This window comes from Rousettus aegyptiacus, unplaced genomic scaffold (genome assembly GCF_014176215.1).
Source record: "Rousettus aegyptiacus isolate mRouAeg1 unplaced genomic scaffold, mRouAeg1.p scaffold_m13_p_2, whole genome shotgun sequence".
Taxonomy (NCBI): Eukaryota; Metazoa; Chordata; class Mammalia; order Chiroptera; family Pteropodidae; genus Rousettus; species Rousettus aegyptiacus.
In genome coordinates, this window is record NW_023416295.1 from 129,455,594 (window position 1) to 129,469,796 (window position 14,203).

A 14,203-nucleotide genomic window follows, 5' to 3' on the forward strand; every position below is an offset into this window, starting at 1 on the left:
CTTGACTTGAATGCTATGATTTTCCACCTTTCAGCTTTTTCAACATAAGTTCTCCAAAAACCATAAAGTTCCTTTCAGGTATCATTTTGACTGCCTCCTACTGTTTTCATATGTAGCATTTTTATTAGTGCTTAGTTAAAAGTATTTTATTCTAAGTTATTGAGAAATTTCTCCATGCAAAGCTCATTCATGTCACAAGCATTTATTGAGCATGTACTTAGTCTATGCCTGGCCCTACTCTGATACTTAGGAAGACATTAAATTTACCCAACAGTTATCTCTGTATGCTGGACTCTCTACTTTAGCTATGCCTTGGTTGCCTGTTTTTGTGTCTTCTATCCCCAGAAGACTCTAAACTCCTTGAGGACAGGGATCGTATCCCATTAAATCCCCCTGGGACTTGCATAGTGTCTGGCTCATAGTAGGTTTTCAATAAATGTAAAATAAATGAAAGAATGAATGAATGATGTACCTCCCCAGGTCTCCTAGCCTAAATGTCCCATGAAAGTGAGAGCATAGCTCCTTGACTTTTGTATCCCCAGTGTTAACGTAATGCTTGACATATAGAAGGAGCACAGTTAGTTTGTGTAGGAGGAAGGAAAGAGGAAGGAAGGAAGGAAGGAAGGAAGGAAGGAAGGAAGGAAGGAAGGAAGGAAGGAAGGAAGGAAAAGAAACAACAATTTCCCTAAACAAGGAAACTCTCCTGCCCCTTTCCTGCTGGCAGGTCCCGAACAGTTCTCCCGAAGGCTTGAAGTCTGACTCCTGCTCCTTGTGCAACCTCCCTCCTTCCCTTTCTTTCCCATGCCTTCCCTCTGGAGTGATTCAGTGAATACCTGGCCAAAGGTGCCACCCCTACTCTGAATACCACAACAAAAATAAGCCTCTACCTAGGCTCATTTTTTTTTTCTTCTCTTTGATCTCTGGCACTACATACCACCTGTGACACAAGCAGGACAAGTATCATTAGCTGAAGCCCAGAGAGACCAAACATTGTAACTTTGGTCACACAACAGGGAAGAGGATGCATTTGGGTTCCACAGAACCATGTTTTACCTGCAGACTGCCTGTCATAGGAGCAGCGAAAATGACCAAACCCAGGAGTTGGTGAATTGGAGACTGAAGGTCCCCATGTTCAAACACAAAGTGCAGTGAGGTTGATGATTCCCAGCCTGATCCTCCAGGCTCAGCACAGAAGATCAGGGCTCAGAGGTCTTGGGCCAAGACTGGCAACTCAGCACCCTCTAAGGGGGTCCTGGGGCCAGAGCCCAAGGAAGGCCCCCCTGTGCTGGGGGTTGACTGCACTACTTCCCCTCCTGCCTCTTCTCTTGCTCTATTTAGGCCTGAAGAAGAACATCTGGAAGGGAGGTGGCCCCTGTGTTTGGGAAGCTCTGGAGGCTGATGGGGGTGGCAGGGGAAGGGGAACCTACACAGAAACAGAGAGAAAACTAGGTAGAGCTCAAGACCTCAGCATTGGGGCCTGAGGAGAAGCTGAGGCACTTTAGTCAAAGACGGCTTTCTGGACGAGGGGAGGGAAGCAACTTAGAAGGAGGGGATGTTAGGGCTGGCAAAGAAGAAGAGAGTGGAAATGGCCTGGGGGAGGAGAACGGAGCAGATTTGCTCAGCCTCCATCCTGGGCAGGGAGCAGGCTGCAAGTTACCAGACAAGAGCAGAGGAAGCCTGGGTGGAGAATGAGGGAAACCATGGGAGCACATGTCATAATGTGCATAACCCCTAAGCTCCCAGAAGGAGACAAGCCAACTATGTACAGGGACTGTGTCTTATTCACTGTGCACCCTACTGTCTAGCAGGATGCCAAGCACATAGTCAGTGCTTACTAAATGCTGGGTAAATGAATGAAGTCAGGAATGGCAGGTGACTGCAGCTACTGAGGGATGAAAGCCGCACCCGTCACAGAGGACTTCGGGGGCACCTGCTCTGTGCTGCACCCTGTGCTAGGCACAGTGGTGAGGGAGGAGGGAATAAATGGTACAATGGGGTCCTTGCCTTCAAGGAGCTTCAGGCTTCTGGCCAGCATCCGGCTCGTGGTCCTCTGTAATGCAGAAGTCCCCTCTGTTACGGTCGGCCACGTGCAAAGCATGTCCCCTCTGCAGTTGTTTCTTCATGTGTAAAATAAAGGGTTTATATGGGGGCTCCTGCAGATTGCTGCTATGTCAGCACCTTGATGGCCTGCTGTTCCCTCCTTGCTTCTAGCTGTGCAGTCTTGAGCAACCTCTGGAAGATAGAATACCTGACTCCTAAACAGATCAGTTGTAAAGCTTTAGAGAGATGATGTGCGATAAAAGAATTTAGCACACTGCCCAGCACAGGCTAAGTGCTTAAAAACAGCGATAATAGCAAACACAGTAACTGTGAGAGCCTTTGCCTTTACACCAGTGGAGAGAGGTCAGGCAAAGGTCCATCCCATCTGCCCAGGCTCACCTGCACCTCACCCCTACCCCATCCCCTCCCGGAGAGGCCAGGGCTCAGAGACTCATGTTCGGGCAGCTGAGGATTAGAGCGGGTAAAGGAAGTGACCCCCCCTCCCCGCCCCCCCCCCCCCCCCCCCCCCCCCCCCCCCGTTCCCTGAGCTGTTGACAGCCTCCCACATTCCATCAGGGACAGATCAGTGCCAGCCTGGCCGGCCTGCACCGCAGCAAACTCTGCCCTCTGCCGGCGGCGGCGGGACCAGCATGTCTTAGGCGCCTGAGCCCCATGGGCCTTCCCCTCGGGAGAAGGCAGGGCTGTGATTCCAAGAGAAGGCAGGGCTGTGATTCCAAGAGATAAACCCAGAACTCAAATCCTCACACTCTAAACTCGGATATCAGACCTCAGCTCTTAGAGGTTCCCAGGGTTGCACCCCCAGCGCTGGGGCCACAGGCTGAGCCATCTCCTTTCCCGACCCCTCCTCTTCCCTCTTACCCCAAAGGAGCAGGCTTCGCACCTTCCGATGAGGGGGCTGCCATAGCCCACAGGCCTCAGAGACCTTGACCCCACCTAAAATTCTGACCCCAAAACACTATTCTGCCTCCTTCTCATTTGTAAGTTCAAATGTCACCTCCTCAGAGAGACCTACCCATCTAAAATACTCCCCTACTAGTTTCACACTATTTTTTATTTCCTACTGTGGGGGCTAAAAATTTTAATTTTTTCCTTCTCATCTCCTAAGTTCTAGCTGGGCTAATGATCACATTAACAGAGACAGATTAACAGGAGAAAATCAAATGTTTAATACATGCTCACGAGGAATTCACACAAGCAGGAAAATTCTAAAGACAGCAAGCCAACATTGGGTATATAAGACATTTTGGGCAAAGGAGAAAAGAGGGGGCAGGGGGTATTAACCTTCAGAAGTAAGAACGGGTCATTTACAGCTACTAAAGGAAGAGCCAGAACACACGTGGCAGGCAGATTCTTGCTGGGCAACTCAGGAACAACGGGACACAGGGCCTACCTAGCTAACCAGTGCCTGCCTGAGGCCCTCTTATTTACCATACTCAATTCCAATTAGGCTAAGGCAGCATTCTAACATTTCCTTCCTGAAGCCGGTTTCTCTGTCTGAATTTCTTGGGCAGAGGAAAGTGGAAGGAGGCTCAAAGTTTCTTTCTGAGGCTTGTTTCCTAATGAACAACTTAAAGTCAATGTCCCAAAGGGCAGTTTCAGGGTGGCAAATTTTTGGTTCCCTTTATTACTTTGTTACGGCCCTGTCTTATGTCTTTTATAGCACTTAGCACAACTCGCTTTGTCTTACTGACTTTCCTCATCTAGTATATCACTTGGGATCCAGTCAAGAAGAGAAATCAGACTAGGTATTTCAAAGAGAGAGCATTCAATATAAGGAACTGATGGTGTAAGTACTGAACGCATAAAGAACAAAGGGGGAATGCTGAGGTATTCTGGAGACTGGTAAACACAGGAGGCAATTCCACCACGAAGGCTGAGACAGAGACCTTACCCAAACCCAGAAGCTCAGGTGAGAGTCCAAGGGGGCTAGTTCTTGGACATGGGGGCTGGAGGACTGGACGGAGTAAAATCTTTTCCTTCTACTGGGAATGGCTGGAACTTGAAGACTGGGAGATTGTTCTAATGAGACGGCCAGTGCCCATGTGGGCTTCCAGAAGGTGGGCTGCACATGTGCCCCAAGTGGAGAATGTGAAACACCTGCAAATGCCCTGCTGAGCCCCTGTTCAGAAATAACGAACATCCCCCCAAAATAAACATGTAGATCTACATCAAACTAAAAACTTTATGCATCATCCACAAAATGAAAGGGCAACCTACAGAATGGGGGAAAATATTTGCAAATCATATATTTGATAAGGGATTAATATCCAAAATATATAAAGAACTCATACAATGCAATAGAATAAAACAATCCAATCAAAAAATGAGCAGAGGACTGATTAGATATTTTTCTAAAGAAGATATATAGATGACCACCAGGTACATGCTCAACATCACTAGTTATCAGAGAAGTTCAAATTAAAACCACAATGAGATATCACTTCACAGCTGTTAGAATAGTTATCTTCAAAAAGACAAATGGTAACAAGCACTGTGAGAATGTGGGGAAAAGGAACCTTTGTGCACTGTTGGTGGGCATGTAAGTTGGTGTAGCCACTGTGGAAAAAAGTATGGAAGTTTATCTAAAGGAAACTAAATAACTACCTCTAAGACCTATCTTCACCCCTGCGTTCATTGCAACATTATTCACAATGGCCAAGACATGGAAAGAACCTAAGTGTCCATCTATGGATACATGAATAACAAAGACGTGCAATATATATACAATGGAAGACTATTCAGCCATAAAAAAGAAGGAATGGACAGGGATGGACCTTGAAGTCATTATGCTAAGTGAAATAAGTCAGACAAAGAAAGACAAATATTGTATGATCTCACTTGTATGTAGAAGCCAAAAAAAAAAAAAAAAGAGAACTCATAGAAACAGAAAACAGATTGGTGGTTGTCAGAGATGGGGTGCTGGAGTGGGAGAAATGGGGGGAAAAAAGAAGAACGAATGAAAAAGAAAGGAAGGAAGGAAGGAAGGAAGGAAGGAAGGAAGGAAGGAAGGAAGGAAGGAAGGAAGGAACAAAGGAATGAAGGAACGAAGGGAGGGAAGGAGGGAGGGACACCTCCTGCTCCTTTAATTGCCAGATTTTTTACATTTTTAATTTTGTTTTTTTCAAAGGAAAAAAATCTGCCTTTCCCTGTCTCACCTAAGACATGCTGAGTTTGGTGGATGTTACTATGGCCACTCAACTTCTATCTTAAAGAAAGCAAGAAAGAACCAGAATCCCCCTGCCTACTCCTCCGCCCCACCCCACCCCACTCCCACCACTGTCCCTGACAGGTTGTGCCAGCGGTGGCTCAGCTGCAGCCTCAAAGTCGGGCACCTTCCTGTCATCAGCCCCCACAACCAAGATGCGTGCCACCTCAGAGCCAGAACTTAGCATGCACTCAACAAATATTTATAGATGCCTACAACGCGCCAGTCTCTGGGGATACAGCGTGAACAAATCTGCCCAAATCCCTGCTCACATGGAGTTTATAACCTCATGGTGGGGTGGAGGCAGAAAAGAAAGAAATGTATTATACAGGATAAAGTCACCCGATGGCAATAATACATACTGTGGAGAAAAATAAGGGAGACACATGCATAGGGGGTGTTGGGGGAGAGGTCAGGAAAAGCCTCACTGAGGTTTCATCAAAACCCAGGATGCCTGGGGACTAGCATTCCAGCAGAGGGAACGGCAAGGGCAAAGGCCCTGAGGTAGGACTCTGCCTAACATGAGAATGGAACCAAAACTTTGCCACCCCGAAGCTGCCCTTTGGGATATTGACTTTAAGTCGTTCATTAGGAAACAAGCCTCAGAAAGAAACTTTGAGCCTCCCTCCACTTTCCTCCGCCCAAGAGATTCAGACAGAGAAACGGGCTTCAGGAAGGAAATGTTAGAATGCTGCCTTAGCCTAATTGGAATTGAGTATGGTAAATAAGAGGGCCTCAGGCAGGCGCTGGTTGGCTAGGTAGGCCCTGTGTCCCGTTGTTCCTGAGTTGCCCAGCAAGAATCTGCCTGCCATGTGTGTTCTGGCTCTTCCTTTAGTAGCTGTAAATGACCCATTCTTACTTCTGAAGGTTAATACTCCCTGCCCCCTCTTTTCTCCTTTGCCCAAAATGTCTTATATACCCAATGTTGGCTTGCTGTCTTTAGAATTTTCCTGCTTGTGTGAATTCCTCGTGAGCATGTATTAAACATTTGATTTTCTCCTGTTAATCTGTCTCTGTTAATGTGATTATTAGCTCAGCTAGAAGAACTTAGAAGTTGAGAGGAAAAGTAGTGTTTTGGGTTTTTTTAGCCCCCACACATTTGAAAACCTGCAAGAAGGCCAATGTGGCTGCAGTGGAAGGACAAGGCGGGGGTGGGAGGAGCCTGGTCAGCGGTGGCCGGACTCTATGCCAGGTCTTTGTGACTCTATGCCAGGTCTTTGTGACTCTATGCCAGGTCTTTGTTGGACTCCGGCTTTGACTGAGGTGGAGGGTTCGGGGTGGAGAATTGACTGGATCTGACTTCTGTGGTGAGAGGAAGAGGGCCAGAGCAGAATAGGAAATATGGAATCTTCCCAGCCCCACCTTTAACAAGAAATAAAAGAGAGAAAGGGCCTGCTCTGCCAGTCTTTCTTACTCCATAATTTCCATCTCAAAGAATCAAAGCGGGTTAGTTTTCATTTCGACAACTTAGGACACCTCTCCCCCTCACTAGAATGTTAGCTCCGTAAGGCAGGTGTTCCTTACACATTTGCTGAAGAAACTTGCAGACATACACGTGAAGGAGGCTCCAGCAGCCTGTAACGACCTCCACTGCCACTTTGCATGTCAAGGCCTCTACTGGGTTTCTAACAGACAGCGCCCCCATTTCAGGAGAGGTTGAATGGCTTGCCTAAGGGTCACCCCAAGGCAGAGCAGGAATCAGACCTCAAGCCTGTCTGAGTTCAGGGCCCTTGCGCCTTCTCACTGTCACAAAGGCCCAGCATCTGTCAGGCCAGTGCAGTCCCTCCTACTTTCATCCAGCTTATGAAGAGGCTTAGAACACTAGCCTGGAATGCTCCAGAGGGAGAGGGAGATGTCCCTGTGCCTGTCCCTCTGAGGGTCTGTGAGTCTGTTAGTGGAATATTGGGACTCTACCTCTCCGGGGAGGGGGTGTATATCTGTCCCTCTGGTGTCTGCCCCTCTTGGTGCAAAGTCCACGTCCCCACTCCCACCCCTACCCCTCCTACAGGTGAGCTTGTCTATACCTGTGTTTCAGCCCCACCCTCCAGATTCCTTCCTGCCTGCAACCCTTCTCCCAGCTATTTGCGGCACCTGAGCGCCCCCTGCTGACCACTTCTCCTCCTGCACCTTTATGCCCCGCAGGAGCAGGGGAGTGCCTGAGCAAAGGGGCGGGTAGTGCAATGGGCAGTTCCTGGGGCTAGAGTTTGGCCTCAGCCCTTCTCCTCTACACTCATGAACCACAGAGAATTCCCATCTTGAGCCCCCCTCACCTCTCTGCTCCCTCAGGGGTTAAGGGGGTATTGCCTGACGCACACAGATGTGGGGACAGGGCACAGCAGGTCCTCCGGCCCTGGGACTCTCCTGCAGGCTCCCTGGAGAAGTTGCCTAGGTAGTGGAGAGCTGAGCCTTGAGAGAGGTGGGTAGAGGAGGCGATGGGAGGACCAGATTCCCTGGGCCAGCCAGGACCCATAGTGGGTCCTCTGTCCCTGCTTTGGGGCTGGAGAAAACCTAGGCCATTCCTTATCCCCAGCGTTAATTTCTCTCAGCTCATCTACCTCCCTCTTGTTCAACCCTCATCCCTGCCAATCCTATCCCTCCACGAAATGCCCTTCCTTCAAATCTTCAGAAGTCCTAGTGCCTTCAACGAAGCTATCACACATCCTGCCATGGCACTGATTCATGGCACTGAGTCAGGAGCCTGAGAAGGGGGCAGAAGGTGGGTGAGCTGGAGAGCGAGGTCAGCCTTCGGAGAGGACCGCATGCACAGGCACGTGGCTATGTGCAGACATTCGTGCACACACATACACAGCATGTGCACATGTGTACACATGAATGCCAGTGCACTCACATGCATGCACATGTAAACACATGTGCACACAATGTGTCACATGCTCACACATGAGTACTGGTGCACACCTCTATCCTTGGGCACAGGTATTCACATCTACAAGGAGACATCCCTAGTCAGACACAGATCAACACAGGTCCACTATGAAAGCCCACACCTGTATATACACCCATCGGTCAATGCTCACGTCCACACGTCACAGCCATCCACGCATGCCTGAGGGACCAGCTACACTCTGGAGTCAGAGACCTCAGCTGCAATCCTGGCTTGGCTTTACCACTCACTTGCTCTGTGACCTTGGGTATGTGCAGCTCTTCAGAGCCTCAGTTTCCCTTGGTTTTACCACTCACTTGCTCTGTGACCTTGGGTATGTACAGCTCTTCAGAGCCTCAGTTTCCCTATCTATGAAAATGAGTGTAATCGAGGTGCCTATAGAGCTGTCTGGATTAAAAGAGGTAATGAATGGATCAAGCCTGGTACGTAGTGCCAGCAGACAGATCCCTGACCCTCAGGCCGGCATGTGACTGTAACTATAAAGTAACAAGAAGAGCTGCCATTGAGTTTTGAGGCAATGAGTCCCCTGAGCCTAGAGGCCCCAGCACAGGTACACATACGTACACACACGCGTGCGCGCGCGCGCACACACACACACACACACACACACACACACAGGGGCTGCTCTGTGTGTTTCTGCTGTTTGCGAAGGCTGCTTAGCTACGAACTGAGCTGACAAGCCCGTGGGCCCACACAGGAGCCCGGCCCTCTCATCCCAGCCTGTTGAGACAGGGCCTGGCCAGGATTCCTGCATTCCTGCTACCTCCCCTCTTCTTCTTGGCCACAGACATTGGGATACAAAATAGAGGACTTAGGAACCCTCTAAGCCACCATAGGCTTGCTCTGCCTTCAGTGAGTTAAGGGTGTTTAAGGGGCCCTCTCTGAGACTGGGAGAACTAGGGGGTCCTCCTGGGGCCTCTCCAGCATGCCTGACAGCCCCCTCCCCAACTCCATCTCCCTACAAGCCCAAGGCTGCTGAGACTATGCTCTGGCAGGGTGAGAGGTAGGAGGCACCCCAGGCCCAATGTGCCCTGTCCCCCACACTCTCCTATAGCCTTCTGAAAAAAGGTCAGTCAATATCCCTACAGCTTCCTCTCCCTAGGACCCTGAGTCCCCTCACAAAACCTGGTCCGCCAGGCCACACCTCCCCATGGCCACCCGGGCCTGGGCCTGGAGGGAGAGGAGCTTCCTGTTCAGACCCAGGGCAGAGTACTACTTGGGCTGATAACCTAACTCTAAAGACCTCAGGAATCAGGGACAGCCACATGGCAGGTCACCCCTGAAAGTATGCCTTTCAATCACCAAGTTCCCAACCAGTCAAGACCCAAATGGATGAGATCTGAGGCTCTTCCCCAACCTGTCCTCACTCACAGGAAGGGAGCACCTGGCCGGAGCTGCCGTCATACTCAGCAGAAAATGAGAGCCCTTTCGTTTGTTCTCTGGAAACCAAACTGGCCCAAAGGCAGCCAGTGTAACCACTTAGACCCTTCTCCCCCTCCAGGCCCCTCCAAAATAGGTAAGGGCCACCTCATACCTCAGGTGTGGGCTATAGAAGGTAGCACAGGGATCCCAGAGGTGACGTCCCAGCACATGAATGGAGCTTACTGCTTCATTTTACAGATGGAGAAACTGAGGCTCAGAGGAAGGGCCTTGCTCTGCGCTGCACAGTGGAAGCGGTCGTTAGGCAAGGAACTGGGCCCCCTTCTCCCTCCCTGCCCCGTTTGGAGACGGCCCGGGCTCCAGCGTATCTCTCACTCTGCCCCCCACTCTGTGTCTGGGAATGGCACACCTGGTGGGGTAGAAAGGGAAAAAAAGGGGCACGCACACTAGAATCAGCCAGAGCTCTGTTGGGAGGAGAGGCTGCAAGGAGGCTTCCTCCCAAGGCCCAACCTTAGAGTTAACAGGATTAACACTGCCTCGACAGGGGCCCTTCTGGAACTTCTGGGCCCTGGACCATGGCCAGAATGAGAGGGTCGCTGGTGTGACCAGACCACAGACAGGCCTGGATTTGGGAAAGGAGACCCTGAAGACAGTCTGAGGCCCACACCCTCCCCACCACTACGCCTTCGCAGTTGTAAACCAACTCCAAAAATGTGGAGGTATGGAAATAGAGAAGGAGCACTGGACTGGGAGTCAGGGGCCCTGATTCTGCTTCTGCCTCTGCTACTAGCTCACTGAAGAAACTAGAGCCTCCGTTTACTCATTTGTGAAATGGGGTTTGTGCTCCCCCTGCCCCTCCCCACTCCCCCTGCTTCCAGAGCCCACCCTCTCAGTCTGAGTCTCTCCCTCTAAGCTGTGAACGCGCCTCTCCACCCCCACTGCAGAGTCAGCAGCAGTCAGGGGCTAAGCAGCTTCCACTCAGAGACAGCAGACAGGGAGGCAAGGCCCAGCCTGTTACCAGCACAGGCCAAAGCTTGCATGTCACTTCTCAGCCATGCCCGCCCCCTGACATCCACTACCAACCTGAGGGTCCTGGCCAGCCATGGGATGGAGTGGGAGGGACCATGAGGCCCCTTTCGGAGGAGGCTTGCCCTGGGAGGGCTGCCAGTCTGATGGGGAAGGTGAGCAGGGGGGCATCCTTTGGCACTGTTCTAGGCCACTGTCCACGAGCCTCTCCTATGGGTCAATGCTCAAAGCAGTACTGCGAGGTAGGGTCATCCCCCTCTTTCAACAGATAAGGAAATTGAGGCCCAGAGCCAGGACTATAGCACAGCTCCAGCTGCCTCCAGCAGGACAGGGAGGAAGCCACTGAAGTAAAGGATAGGGACCTGGCCCCTGAACCACCCACCAACAGTGCAGGTATGTGTGTGTCATGCTGCTGCCTGCGGAGAGTCCCCTGGACTCCGAAACTCAGGAATTCAGGGCCTGTGCCCCAGGCAGCCGTTCCTGCGCCCACCCCCACAGCGCCCAGACGGGGGCTGGGCCAGGTGTGGCGCCAGGTCCCGGGGCGGGGCTCTGAAGCCTCTTCCCGTAGCGCCTACACCTGGTGTCCGCCCGCCCCAGGGCCGGCGTGCCCAGGCAGGGAAGCCGCTCGGGGCCGCCCAGACTGGACAGGACGGGACGCGGGCGGCGCCGCCACATCTGAGCCCCGCCGCATTCCCGGGCGACCCGCCCAAGGTAGGGGAGGAGGAGCCCCCAAAACCAGTCATGCACCGCCCCCTACCGGCCGCCGCGGGCTGCTGCAAGTCCCCAGGAGGTGACCGCAAGCACAGACCTGGGGTGCCTCCCAAGTACCCACCGGCCCATTCAGTCACTCATCAAACACTTCCTGCCTGTGCCTAGGGCAGGAGGTACTGCACAAAGCCAGAGCCTCGCAGAAGCCCTCTACTCTCTTTGACCTGCCAAGGCTCTGAGCCACAGCCCCAACACCCCCTAGACCACATGGGCCACACCCTCTATACAGCCCACAGCCAGGCTGCAGAAGTGGCACCCAGCTTCTGGACTCTCCTCCAACAAGCCAGACTTAGTATCTGCCCCCACCCCCATCCCCTCCCAGCTGGGCCATCTAGGTGTACTGACGGAGCGGAACCTAGCTCCCCTCAGGCCCAAGCCCAGATAGATGGGAAAAGCACTCAGTCTACCCCTAAGTAGCAGGGTAGGACTGGGGGTCAGGAGTCCTGGGGGCTAGTCCCAGCTCTGGGCCTCAGTTCCTCACGGTCCACATCTGGAGCCTCCCTCTCTTCCTGGCTCTGATCTGCTCACACACCCTCCAAGCCCATGTGTCATGCTATCCTTGGCGCCCACCCCTCCTGCTGCCCACCCAATCCTCGCCTGCGTACTCTAAGACCCCTTGAAGTATCGGCAGCAAAATGCTTCTGCAGCACTTACTAAACTCTTCTTGTTTTATAAACATTCACACACTTAACACCCCTGTCCCAGAGTGAACCCTGATTGCTGGCCCCTGACACACACCACACACACAGACACAGGCACGTACACACGCACACACCTTGTGCCTGTCAGTAACTCCATGTTCCTAGGTCTGGATTTCCTGTCTGGAAAATTCTGTGGATTTCCTGTCTGCCCCCCCCACCACCACACACACACACACACACACACACACACACACACTGCTTACAGCTTCAGAACATTGGACGCACGGCCCGTCCTTCTCTCGGCCAGAGCCCACTTCCCTGCCATTGTGACCTGTACTCAGGCAGCTCTGTGAACAGTGGGTGCTGGAAAAGGAGCATGGACTCTAGTCCCAGCCACCTTTCACTGCGATGTGAGCCAGGGCAGCACACATCCCTTGCTAAGCCCCAGGTTCTGAGCTGGTTGGAAGAGGCCATTTCTAAGGCCAGGTCAGACCTGCCCATCTTGGAGTCACGGTGGGTCCTACCCTGTTCACTTTACAATGCGCTCTCCTCCACCAGGGTCACAGTGTTTTGTATACAATAAGTGCTCACTAAATGCATGAACTAATTAACAGTTGTTCACAGACTATGACCCTACTTTAAGCCCCACTCTGAGCCAGGGTTCTTGGAGGAACCACACCCTCTACCTTTCATGGCCTGGCCCTCCTGGCTTCTAGAACCCACTAATGGATCCTGGTCCAGGCCCAGAAAAGTCAGTAGCTCAGAGGAAGGATGATCTGTCAATAGGACTGGTAGTTTCCTCCTCCTTCTAAGCCTCTCCAGGGTCTAGCACCAGGCTACAGGCCAGGAGAGACAGTCCAAGTTCACAGATGTTCGGATACCCCTGTTAGGTCCAAAGGTTCCTGGACCTACAAAGTCTACACTGGAGTTTCTGCTTTGGAAAGTCAGCAAGAGTCAGCTGACACATGGTTTTCATCACGTCCTTGAAGATATCCCCTTAACAAGCCCTTAACAGACACTTAGCACCGACTTGTGGCAGGTACTGCCTCTGGTACTGGGAACACAGGCTAGTGCAGGACACAGAGAAAATGCTGGAAACCAGTTCAGATGCAGAGTCAAGGACAACATCTGGGGCAGCAAGCAGCACTTCCTGGAGAGGGGAGGGTGGACAAGGCGGGGAAACCAAGACAGGACCCCAGGCCGGGGAAGGGGCATGGAAAGGGCATCGCCAGTGGGAACCCAGAATGTAGCCTCATGTTTCCCTAAACCCCACAGGCGGAAGAGAGCATGAGGGCACTTGCAGTCCTGACCTCCAACTTACCGTGGCCTGAGTACTAAGCAGTCTGCATCCACCAGTGGACAGGGCAAAAAGAGAGGGGTTCGACACATAGCAGGAGAGACTAGAGCCAGGCAACAGACGCAACTTCCTGCTAGAACTGTCTGAACTCCAAACTGACAAGAGATCTAGGGGTTCCCTGATCCCCAAGGCTTTCAAGAAGGGGTGCCATGACAGGGCTTCAGGAGGGGTCTTTTCTGCACTCGGGCAGGGGACAGAGGACAGGCTGCTCCATGCAGGGGAAGCTGGGAATGAGAGAGGATGGCTCAGCCATTCTTGCGTGTTTGGCCTTGTTTTCTTCACAGAGCAGAAGTTGCTTTGTCAGCTCCCTGGAAAACCTCTATGCAATTACTGTGCTGCGAGTGGGCAGGTCAGAAGCTCCTGTACCAGAACAGAGGGTGGAGGGAGAGAGGCCCAGGTCTGAACTCCTCTACCAGTCTAGGCTTAGTACCTAGCCCCAACCCTGTCCTCTCCTAGCTAGGCCACCTAGGTACACTCACCCAGCAGAACCCAGTGCCCCTCAGGCCCAGGTCCAGGCCCAGGTCCAGGTAGATGGGGAGACCCCTTGTCTACCCCCAGTGACAGGGCAGGCCTGGGGGTCAGGAGTCCTGGGGTCTAGTCCCAGCCCTGGGCCTCAGTTCCCACGCTCCACAGTGAGGGACAGACTAGATAATATGTAGGAACACTTCTGGCTCCTATATTCCTATGGCCAGCGGGAAGACATGCTCAGTTCCTTCACTGTGCCCACAGGGGTCCAGGGCAGATCATGGGCTGCTTCCAGGCTCGCCTCTGTCCTACCATGCTCTGTTAAACTCACTTGCCAGTGTGTCCTGGTAGAGGGGCTAATACAAGGATTGAAATAAATAATGCTTGAAAAATACTTT